An 11,904-nucleotide genomic window follows, 5' to 3' on the forward strand; every position below is an offset into this window, starting at 1 on the left:
TGTTAAGACCGTGTTTCAATATGTTGTCATCTTTGGGTCCTTGGCATCGAATTCCCCATTAACTTGAGAGGTAGAAAAGTTAGAATATTCCCAGACTTCAAGACGTCGGACTCCCATTGAGACTCTTATCTGAAGTCCATGCAGTAGGGCCTTGTATTCGGATGCATTGTTAGAATTGGTATACATAATTTGTAATACGTATCAAATGTAGTCGCAAGTTGGTGATGTGAGAACCACTCCTGCCCCTAATCTGGTGAGCATTTTGGAGCAGTCAAAGTACATCGTCCAATGTGAGTACGTATTGTGCTCTCAACGGAGCTCGGCTTCCGTACATTCTGCCAAAAATCTACAAACACCTGAGATTTAATTGCTCGGCATGGTTGTTATATGATTTCAAAAGGGAGGGGTTCAATTACCCACTTGGCGACTCATTCCGTATCATCCCTACTATTGATTATATCATTGAGGGGTACTTCTGACGCCACCATGATTGAGCATTCTTAAAAGTAATCTAGTTTTGCGAGATGCCGTAAAGACCGCATCGGCAATCTTCTTGTAATGAGGATACCTGGTTTTACACGGGGTAAGTACTTCAGAAACACAGTAGACATGCCTTTGAACCTGGAGGTTATGGCCTTCCATGTCGTGCTCGACAACAAGAACTGCGTTGACTACTTGGTAAGTGGCCAAGATGTATAATAGCATCGACTCACCTGCTCCAGGTGTTACCAGTATGGGATTGGTAGTGAGGAGCGTTTTGATTTCCTCCAAAGAGGCTCTAGCCTCCTAGTCCATTTAAATTTTTTGGTTTGTTTTAGCAGTCTGTAGAGGGGTAAGGCCTTCTCTCCAAACCGAGAGATAAATCAGCTCAGTGCAGCCACACAACCTGCTAGTTTTCGGATGTGCTTGAGTTTGGTAGGCACCTCCAACTAGGCCAGGTCTCGGATTTTAGTGGGATTAGCCTCTATTCCTCAATGGGAGACAATAAATCGAGCAACTTTCCTGTTGGTACCTGATGTCTGCTAGAACTACGTCGGTATTTCCCCAAAGAGGAAGGGATGATGCAGTACAACAACGGTAGGTATTTCCCTTAGTGATGAGACCAGGGTTATCGAACCAGTAGGAGAACCAAGCAACACTATGTAAACAACACCTACACACAAATAACAAATACTCACAACCCGACGTGTTAAAGGGGTTGTTGATACGTCTCCAACGTATCTATAATTTATGAAGTATTCATGCTGTTATTTTATCATTCTTGGATGTTTTACAATCATTTTATAGCAACTATATATCATTTTTTGGGACTAACCTATTGACCTAGTGCCCGGTGCCAGTTGATGTTTTTTGCTTGTTTTTTACATCGCAGGAAATAAATATCTAACGGAGTCCAAACACCGCGAAACTTTTTGTGGATTTTTTATGGACCAGAAGACCAATAGTGGGCCCAATAAGCACCTGGGGGTGCCCCGAGGGGGGCACAACTCACCAGGGCGCGCCTTGGGGCCTAGGCGCACCCAGGTGGGTTGTGCCCACCTCGGTGGCCTCCCGTACCCCTTCTTTGCACTATAAATTCCAAATATTACGAAACCCTTCAAGGTTAACCTAGATCAGAAGTTCCACCGCCGCAAGGCTCTGTAGCCACCGAAAACCAATCTAGACCCCTTTCGGCGCCCTGCCGGAGGGGGGAATCATCTCTGGTGGCCATCTTCATCATCCCGGCGGCCACCACGATGAGGAGGGAGTAGTCCACCCATGGGGCTGAGGATTTGTACTAGTAGCTATGTGTTTAATCTCTCTCTCTCCCGTGATCTATATCATGGGCTTTGTTAACATAGATGGATCATATGATGTTTTTCCCCTCTATACTCTTGTTGTGATGAATTGAATCTTTACCCTTTGAAGTTTTGTCTTGTTGGATTCAATATTCAGATATGAGAACACATGATGTATGTCTTGCGGTATGAATACTTGAGGTAACAATGGGGTATCATATTGATTCACTTGATGTATGTTATGGCACTTAACTTGCGGATTCCTGAGGTGACATTGGGGTAATTTATGCATAGGGGTTGATGCACTTTTTTATTATCTTTTCTCCGATAGAAACTTTGGGGTCCCCGTGTAGTTCTTTGTGTGGATTGAGTATTATGAATATGAATTTGCTTTGGTGTTATTTTAGTACGAACTCTTGAATAGATCGAATGGAAAGAATAGCTTTGAGGTGGTTTCGTACACTACAAACAATTTCTATCTTTGTTCTCCGCTAATAAGAACTCGGGAGTGATTCTTTATTGCACTTTGAGGGATAATCATATGATCCAACTATGTTAGGACTGTTGAGAGGTTGCACTAGTGAAAGTACGGACCCTCATTTTCAAGCATTGGAATACCGTTTTTGTGCCCACTTACTATTTGCAACCTTGCTGTTTTTATTTATTCAGATTATAAAAATATATTTCTACCATCCATATTACACTTTTATCACCATCTCTTCGCCGAACTAGTCCACCTATACAATTTTCCATTGTATTGGGTGTGTTGGGGACACAAGAGATTTCTTGTATTTGGTTACAGGGTTGTTTGAGAGAGACCATATTCATCCTACACCTCTCACGTATTGATTAACCTTAGGTCATCCACTTGAGGGAAAATTGCTACTGTCCTACAAAACTCTGCGCTTGGAGGCCCAACACGTGTCTACAAGAATAAAGTCATGTCCTAAGCTTGGGGATGCTTTGCTTAATGAATATGATTCTTTAATTCCTTCTACTTTCGATAAGAAAATTTAGTATGATGATAGCATGCCTCCTATTTATGATGATTACATTGATGAAAGTGGGTTTGGAAGAGTGTCATCTCTAGGTAGTAGTGATCCCACTATTTTGTAGGGTGTTGAATCTTATTACAATATTGATGAAAGTTGATTTGGAGAGGTCATGACTTTATTTAGTGATACATCCACTATTTTGGAAGAGGTTTCAATTGACTATGACAATAAAGTTGCTATCTATGATGACATGTATGCCATAAAGAGTAATAAATCTTCTATGATTGTGCATCATGAAGAGAGTGTTGTATGTGATAGTTGTATTCTTGAATCCATTCATGATGTTTCTGAAAAATTATTATGAGGAAGGAACTTATGCTCTTACATATCTCAATAATATCAAGTTTCTTCTCTGTGTGTTGATTGTTTTGAAGTTGCACTTGTTTTGCATTCCTATGCTAGTTGATTCTTGTTCCCATAAATTGTTTTCTCACAAAATCCCCATGCATAGGAAGTGGGTTAGACCTAAAATGTGCTTGTAATATGCTTCGTGACGCTCTCTTCGTGTTTCAATTCTTATCTTTTATGCGAGTGTCATTGAAATCATCATGCCTAGCTAAAAGGAATTTAAGAAAAGCGCTTGTTGGGAGACAACCCAACACTTTTACCTACTATTTTTGTGTGTTCACATGATTAGGCTACTATAGTAATCATGGTTTATTACTTTTGTTTCAATAAAGTGCCAAGTAAGACCTTTGGGATGACTTACGGTGATAGTTGATTTGATCTTCCTAAAAAACAGAAACTTTTGCGCTCAGGAAAACAATTATCATTTTTAATAGAAGCACGATAAAATGATGATTCTTTTTTAAAGTATTAACAGAAAATTTTATCAGGTTGTCCTTATTTTTCAGATTTTTTGGAGTAGCAGAAATATGGTTGGAGTACAGATTACTATAGACTATTCAATTTTTGACAGATTCTGTTTTCAATGCATAGTTTGCTTGTTTTCTAGTTTCCATGGCTTATATTGCTCAATGTAAATTGTGGAAATGATATGATACAGTAGGAATTGTGTGAGAACAATTATGAATCTTGTCTTTGATAGTATCGAAAGTGAAATGGTTTGCTCTTTATCATACTAACCTATCTCACAATGTTCCGTTAAGTTTTGTGTGATTGAAGTTTTCAAGTTTTGGGTGAGATGTCGATATGAGGAGAATAAGGAGTGACAAGAACCTAAGCTTAGGGATGCCCAAGGCACACCAATTTAATATCCAAGGAAGATCCAAGCAACTAATCTTGGGGATGCCCTGGAAGGCATCCCCTCTTTCGTCTCCAACTTTATTGGTAACCTCACCTGGAGCTATGCTTTCATTCGTCACATGATATGTGTTTTGATTGGAGTGTTAATTTATTTTGTTACAATTTGCTTGCTGTTATTTAGAATAATTTTTTGCATCTTTTATTTCAATAAAAGTGGCATTGATAGCCTTTACTATGCTTATTTTACAAGTTTACATGTTGTTGTTTGAAAACAGAAAGTTTACCGATGTTGCAAAAATTCCCTAGAAAAGTCAGAATGTGATAAAATGTTGAAACATTTTTAAAAATAAGCTCTGATAAATTTTCTACAGTGTTTCAAATTTTCATAATTTTTGGAGTTAAATAAGTATTGATACTCTTGCATTCTTTACAGACTATACTGTTCTGGCAGATTGCGGTTATGTTTGCATTGTTTGCATATGTTTGCTTGTTTAATGATTCGGTTTGAGGATAGGAGTATTAAATATGCAGAGGAATTTAGTGTGCAATGTTGAATAATAATTTTAGTGATTTTCTACAGTAGAGAATGATAAGGTTTTTGCATTGGTTTGTACTAACTTATCTCACGAGTTCTTGTTGAGTTTCGTGTGAATGAAGCTTTTGAGATTTAGGAAAACCGTGATATGACAGGAATTAGGAAGACACAAAAGCTCAAGCTTGAGGATGCCCAAGGCATCCCAAGATAACATTTCAAGAAGTCTCAAGCATCTAAGCTTGGGGATGCCTCGATGGTCATCCCATCCTTCTTCTTCAACAATTATTGAGTCCTCAAATAGTCGCCATGGAGGCTAGGTAAGAGGCATTCACATCCCGTCAACGAAGCTCTTTTCTATGGAATTGCTCTAGTGCTTCTCTTATATCTTTTTGAGCATGGTGTGCTTTAGTATTTTTGAAGAAATTCTCTCTTGCTTCACTTAAAATAATTTGAGAGAAAGAAATATTATGCTCATGATCTTCACTTATATCTTCTTGGAGTAGATTGTCATTTACTCTTGTGCTTCACTTATATCCTATGAGTAAATTGTGTAATGGATTGAATATCATGAAGATTGAAATCATATGATTCCTAGTGGTAGCTTCACATTGGGTTTATAAAGTTAAATATTTTGAGGCTTGGCAATCACAATATTGGTCATACAAGCAATTCACGAATAATTAGTATAAGGAAGAGAACCTTCACATGCAAATACACTATCATGGAAATCTTTTGTGATTGTGAGCCCCTATCAAAATATTATATGCCAAAATTGTTGATGTTGGACAAGGAAGACAACGTAATGGTTTATGTTTGTTCATATTCACATAGAAGTTATATTGTTATAGATCCTTCAACATGTTGTGCTTGCCCCCCATCCTTGCTAGCCAAAAATCCGCACCAAGTAGAGATACAACTTGTGCATCCAAAAAACCCTTAAACCCAAATCTTATTTTCAAGATTCCACCTTACCTACCTATGGATTGAGCAAGATCCTTCAAGTAAGTTGTCATCGGTGCAATAAGGCAATAAAAAGTACTTCTAAAAGTGTGAGATCATTTAGTGTAAGAGAAAATTGAGCGTTGTACGAACTTGTGATGGCAAAGAATAAAAGCGACAGACTGCATAATAAAGGTTGCTGTCATAAGGGGCAATACAATGTGACGTTCTTTTACACTAAGGGATTGAGCATACAAACAAATAAGCGCATGGCCACCTCTGCTTCCCCTCTGCAAAGGGCCTATCTTTTACTTTTATGTATTTACTTTTACGTGAAGATTCAAAGTTCTCTCTATTCCTTTTTATTTTTCTCTTTTGTCAAGCATCATGTGGTGAGGAAAGATCTAGGCACATATGTCCAGTTGAATATGGGTAGCATGAGTTATTATGGTTGATATCACCCTTGAGGTGAATACGTTGGGAGGCAAAACAGTAAGCCCCTATCTTTCTATGTGTCCGGTTGAAACGTTTTACTCATATGTATGCGGTGAGTGTTAGCAATCATAGAAGACTATATGATGGTTGAGTATGTGGAGATCTTACTTAAACTCCGTTGAATAAGTTGAATTGCGATTTGTTATATGGTGGCCCAGCCCAGGAAGAAGACCCAAGGCCTCAAGGCGTTGCCGCAGATTGGACCGAGCCTAGAGGGTCGAGACAACCACACAGGAAGCGAGCGATAGGAAGATAAAGGCAAGAACGAAAGAAGAGAAGGTCGTCGATTAGAGAAAGGGAACACTTTCCCCCTTTCCTCCTCCTCCCATCTCTGTGTACCCAGATCCCCTTCCCTTTCTACTCTATCTAGATCGAGTTCATGTATCCAGGAGCATAACAATTGGTATCAGTAGTCAGTCAATCCACCTCGTGTTCCGGCTTGATCCGTCAGTCCGATCGCGGTATGTGGTGGATTTGCTCCATCGCCGTAATTCCAATCCTTCGGCAGGAACGCCAGCTCCGAGTGTCGATCTGGCGCCCAAGCGAAGAGCGCCTACAGTTGTTCAGGCGTAGATCTCGGCGGTGATGGAGGGAATTGAGAAGCACAATGCGGCAACCAACACCAAACTGGATGAGATCGCCGAGCAACTCAAGGGCATCACGGCTTGGATGTAGACCATGGAGGCGGTGACGCGCACCCTCACCACCTCGGTGTCCCTGCTTCAGCTCCATGATGAGGATGCATCCACGTGCCTCACAGCACTCGAATCACCGACATATCGCCCTACACCTCCTCCTGATCTGGCCACTTCCTCGGCTGCGCCTCCCACACTTGAGGTGCGCACTGTGGGTGCGGATAGGACCCATGGGCACGGCGGTCAGCATCAACCTCGGGGGCCAATTCTACGGAGTCCTGCATCCCCAGACCTGCCTCTGGCTCATGGTACGTTCTCGCACGTCTGCCCAATGTTTGAATCAGAGGGTGTTCATGGAGATCGGCGGGTGGCACACGGACCGATCCGTTCCTCCTTTGGCAGTACACTAAAGATGGATTTTCCCACTTTTGATGGGGAGGACTACCAAGTCTGGATTGACAATTGCGAGTTGTATTTCGATATCTATGGAGTTTCAGAGTCCATGAAAGTTAAATTTGCGGCTCTGAATGTAGTGGGTAATGCTGCCCTTTGGTTAAAAATGGCACAGAAACGCAAAAACTTCTTGCATTGGGGAGAATTGCGTGATGCGGTAGCAGAAAAATGGGGCAAGGATAAGCACAAACTGTACATGAGGCAGTTGTTGTTGCTTAGTCAGTCCGGATCAGTTGAGTAATACACCACCAAATTTGATACTCTGAGACACCAAATTCTGTCAGCAGACCCCAATACTCATGAAGTGCTTTTTGTTGAGCGTTACATAGCAGGCTTACATCCTGAAATTCATGCTGCTATAATTTTACATCGTCCGGAGGATGTCGATACTGCTAGTTGTCTGGCCTTGTTGCAGGAAGTCGAGGTGCAGCAAGACAAGACACCAGCAAGTGGCAGGTTTGGGCATTGTTTGTATACCAAAACGACATCAGCATTAGACAAAAACAAGTCAGTAGCAGCATCTGAAGACACTCGCAAGTGGTCTGAATGACTTGAAGCACTGCGTGCGTATCGTAAGTCCAAGAACTTGTGCTTTACTTGTGGAGAACCATGGGCGAGAGGTCACAAGTGCCTAGACAAAGTGCCCATACATGTCATGGAAGAACTCCTGGAGGTCTTGCAGCTGGATGATCCACCTGATCCGCAACACTTGTCGGATTCAAGCTTGGAGGATGAAGTCATGCTACTGGCAAGTGACAGCCCCAACAAAACAACAGTGAGACAACGCACTATGCGCATCCATGGACTAATTGGCAAGCGTAGCATTCTTGTGTTGATTGACTCCGGAGCAAATTGTTCCTTTGTGGATGCAGCCCTAGTCCAAGAATTACAGATTCCAACTCAGCTAATTCCCAATGCATCATATGTGATTGCTGGTGGTGATACCCTGACTAGCTCGACAATGGCACCGAAATTGACCTGGTGGACACAAGGGCATACTTTTGTCCAAGATATGAAGGTACTTCCCCTAGGCTGCTATGACCTAATTGTTGGTGCTGATTGGTTAGAAGAGCACAGCCCCATGTGGGTGCATTGGCACAAGAAATGGATGAAATTCACACATGATGGGCGCAGGATCACTTTGCGTGGAGTGTGAGATAAACTAGTGAAGTGTAATCAAGTGTCACCACAGAAACTCAAAGGACTGTTGCGCAGAGGAGCTATTCAACACGGTGTGCAGATACAGCAAATTCACCAGGAGCAAGACTTGATGTCACTTCAGCTCGAAAGGGCAGAGGGTACCCCTTTGCCACCAGAAATTCAGTCTCTGTTGCACGAATTTGATGATCGTTTTCAACCCCCAACGAAGTTACCACCACGCCGTCCGGAGGACCATACCATCCCTCTCATACCAGGGGCCCAACATGTTAGTGCTCGGCCATACCGCCATACACCTCAACAAAAAGACGAGATCCAACGACAAATTAGAGAGATGCTACGCATGGGGATCATTCGTCCCAGTACCAGTCCATTTGCATCTCCCGTGTTGTTGGTGCGCAAGAAAGACGGGTCTTGGCGATTTTGTGTTTATTATCGATAGCTCAATGCCATCACTATTAAGAACAAGCACCCGATGCCCATTGTGGATGAGTTGTGAGGTGAAGTTTCTAGGGCCAAGTGGTTCACAAAGCTTGATTTGTTATTCGGGTACCATCAAATCAGAGTGGCAGATGGTGAGGAGTTCAAGACAACATTTCGCACCCACCAAGGGCTCTACGAGTTTCTGGTTATGCCCTGTGGGCTCTCACGGGCACCAGGGACATTCCAAGGCATGATGAACTTTATTTTTGACCCTATGTTGAGACATGGAGTGCTGGTCTTTATGGATGACATCTTGGTGCACAGTGCTACCCTATCTGAGGATGTCCGCCTCCCGCGCGCCGTTCTGCAAACACAGTGGTCAAGCGCCCCAAGTGTGCTTTTGCCCAGCCATCAATTGAATACCTGGGACATGTGATCTGCGTAGACGGAGTGGCTATAGATCCTACGAAAGTGGAAGCAGTCCAGACGTGGCCTACTCCTACATTTGTTCGTGCACTCCGTGGATTTCTTGGGCTCACTGGATATTATCGCAAGTTCATCCAGAACTACGGTATTATTAGTCGACCTCTAACAGAATTACTGAAGAAAGGGGTGTAACGCCCCAAGATCGGAGCTTCAGATGCCTTCCATGTTTCCGAGTGTTGTCGGGTGATTCGTTTTGGTTCGTTGCATCATGTGCATTGCATCATGTCATCATGCCATCATTTTCTCAAAGCCAACTAATAACTCACTTGAGTAAATTGCATGGATCTTCGGTCCATTTAAACCGAGGGAAGGGTGACTTCTCTTTATAACATATCCTCCCAATATTAGGGAGCTATTATAAATATTTCCATTCTTGTGGAATTACCGTGACACACTTGCAATGTAACTCTCAAGTCTTTTCTGCTTCGAGTTGCTCCTCAAACCTTGCCATATATTCTTTCATCATTTTCCGGAGCTCCACCAAAAATCTGAACATTTTTGGACCTTCCTAACCCTCACTTCCTATTCGAGCCAATTGAATTTAAATCAAATGAGTTTGAATTTAAACTTTGAAAAATGGCCACTCCATTTTTCTTGGATCATACACATTTTTGCAAGTCCGGGAATATTATCCCCATGCGCAAAATCCGTCCCTAACCCTCTCTTTATTTTCCTCTCTCTAACTTCTTTTCTGTTAGAGAAAGCAAGTTGTTTTTAAGAGAAGAGGGAGGGAGAAGGGAGCCCAGCCGCCTCTGGCCACTTGGGCCTCCTAGCAGCGCCGGCCTCCCAGGCCCATATGCCCTCCTAAGCCCACCATTCTAAACCTAGGCTGACCGCTCCTTGCCCGTTTCCCTTTGCCACTCTCGCTCTCTCCCTTGTCTCTTCCCTTGCGCCGCCTAAAATCCCGTCTCCCTATCCAATCGTCCCGATCCCCCTCGCTCTTCCTCCCCTCGTCTCCCTTTCCTCCCTTCCACCTTGAGCCAGGGGAGGAGCCCCCGCGCCCAATCCCCTCCAGGACCCCGACGCGACCGAGCCTCACCCTGACGCGCCCCTTCTCCTCCTCCACCTGAAGCCTGCAGAGCCGGGCGCCCATTCATCCTCACGCCCGTCGCCCCCTTTGCTCTACCCCGCCTCAGCGCCGCCGTCCTCCATGGCCGCTGCCGCTGCTGCACCTCGTCGTCGGAGTCCCATTCCTCTACTGTGGCCTTCCTATTTCTCCAGCGCCGAACCTCCGCCGTCCACGACCTAAGCCGTTGCTGCACAAGCACGTTGCCCGCCCGACCTCCTTTCCCTGCTCCTCCTCGTGCGCCCGATGTCCATGGCACCTCCAGCCTCCCATGCTCCACGCTAAGGGCGAGGGTAGCCACCCCGTCCTGTTGTTGTTCTTCCCATGCCGCGCCGCCGTCGACCTCCTGTTGCCGCGGGACCACCGCCTCACTATCCTCGTGCGTCTCCGCCTCTGTTGCCTCTGTTTGGGGCTATTTCATTTTGGGTTTCATGGAGAAGTCCTCTCTGAAAGTGTACTAGTTTACAGTGTCGCGTCCAGTACCTCTACCGGTGTCTCAGGAATCGCCAACGCCTGCAAGTCCACCAAGACCTTGACCATAGTACATGTACGACTACAAAGTGAACGAGTACCACGACGACCCTCGAAGAGCCCGGATCCGTCAAGTTCCACTACCGCCGACTAGTACGACTACCGTCACAAAAACGAGACCGTCAAGACCGGACTGACAAGTACCCCAATGACCTTGTACCACTATCATCGCAATACCGCGAGCTCCCCTACCGACGGCCTCGAACATCTATGAAAGTGTACGACTACCGTTGCCCAAAGAACTGTGGATCCGACAAGACTAAGTATACAACTACCGTCGACCGTGGATTCATTAAGTTCCTATCCGAAACGAACATGTACCACTACTTCCACTACCGTCGTGAGAACGCCTACTTCCGCTATGAACTTGATCCGTTCCGAAAAGGCATGCGTCGAAGGTATAACCCCGAGACGACCACTCTTGCACCGTATGCATGAGTTGTATGAGATGCATGTTGGTTGTTGTAATCCGCCCATGAACGTTAGTTGTTCCCTTGTTTGACACCGTCGTCGATTCATGGGACACCCGGTATCCAGGAGCGCCCCACCATCTTTTGCACGCATTCGCACACTTCCCCTTTGCATGGGTATCTCAATCAAGTACCGGAACTAGAATGTTGTCGTGGCACCGTTATTGTTACCGTTGCCGTGGCACCCCTTTTCGTTTCCGCCACAATGACAAAATGCTTCATAATGCTCTTATCAACATTTTCATTAAATTTGCATAATCTTGAACATGTCCTCCGCATCATGATAATAACATTTAAATGTTTAACTTTGTTGTTGCACCAATTTGCTAAATGCATATGGGGTTTTACCAAAATTGTTGTTGTTGTTGTTGTTGTTGTTGTTGTTGTTGTTGTTTCCGGCCCCATTTAAATTGCTTAGATTGTGTAGTTTACTTTTGCTTCATCTCTTGCTATGTTTAACAACATTTAATATTGTTGGGTACCTAAACGGGAGAGAACTAAATAATTGACGTGGTCTTTCGTCAATATGCAACTTGTTGCATATTGAGCTCCACTTAACTTGTAGAGTTGTTTGTGCACTTTGCCATGCCATGCATATTTAAACCGGACATGCATCATACTTGGTTGTGCATCATGCCATGTTATGTGATGGTTGTTTACTATGTTGTTTGCTT

The 11,904-nt window shown here is 43.8% G+C and overlaps 1 pseudogene; it reads left to right on the plus strand.

Moving 5' to 3' along the window:
* The first annotated feature begins 6,686 nt into the window (after window positions 1-6,686).
* Window positions 6,687-8,696, plus strand: LOC147985567 (uncharacterized; annotated as a pseudogene).
* The last annotated feature ends 3,208 nt before the right edge of the window (window positions 8,697-11,904 follow it).

This window comes from Triticum urartu, chromosome 2A (assembly GCF_056163025.1).
Source record: "Triticum urartu cultivar PI428250 chromosome 2A, HENAU_Tu73, whole genome shotgun sequence".
Lineage (NCBI taxonomy): Eukaryota > Viridiplantae > Streptophyta > Magnoliopsida > Poales > Poaceae > Triticum > Triticum urartu.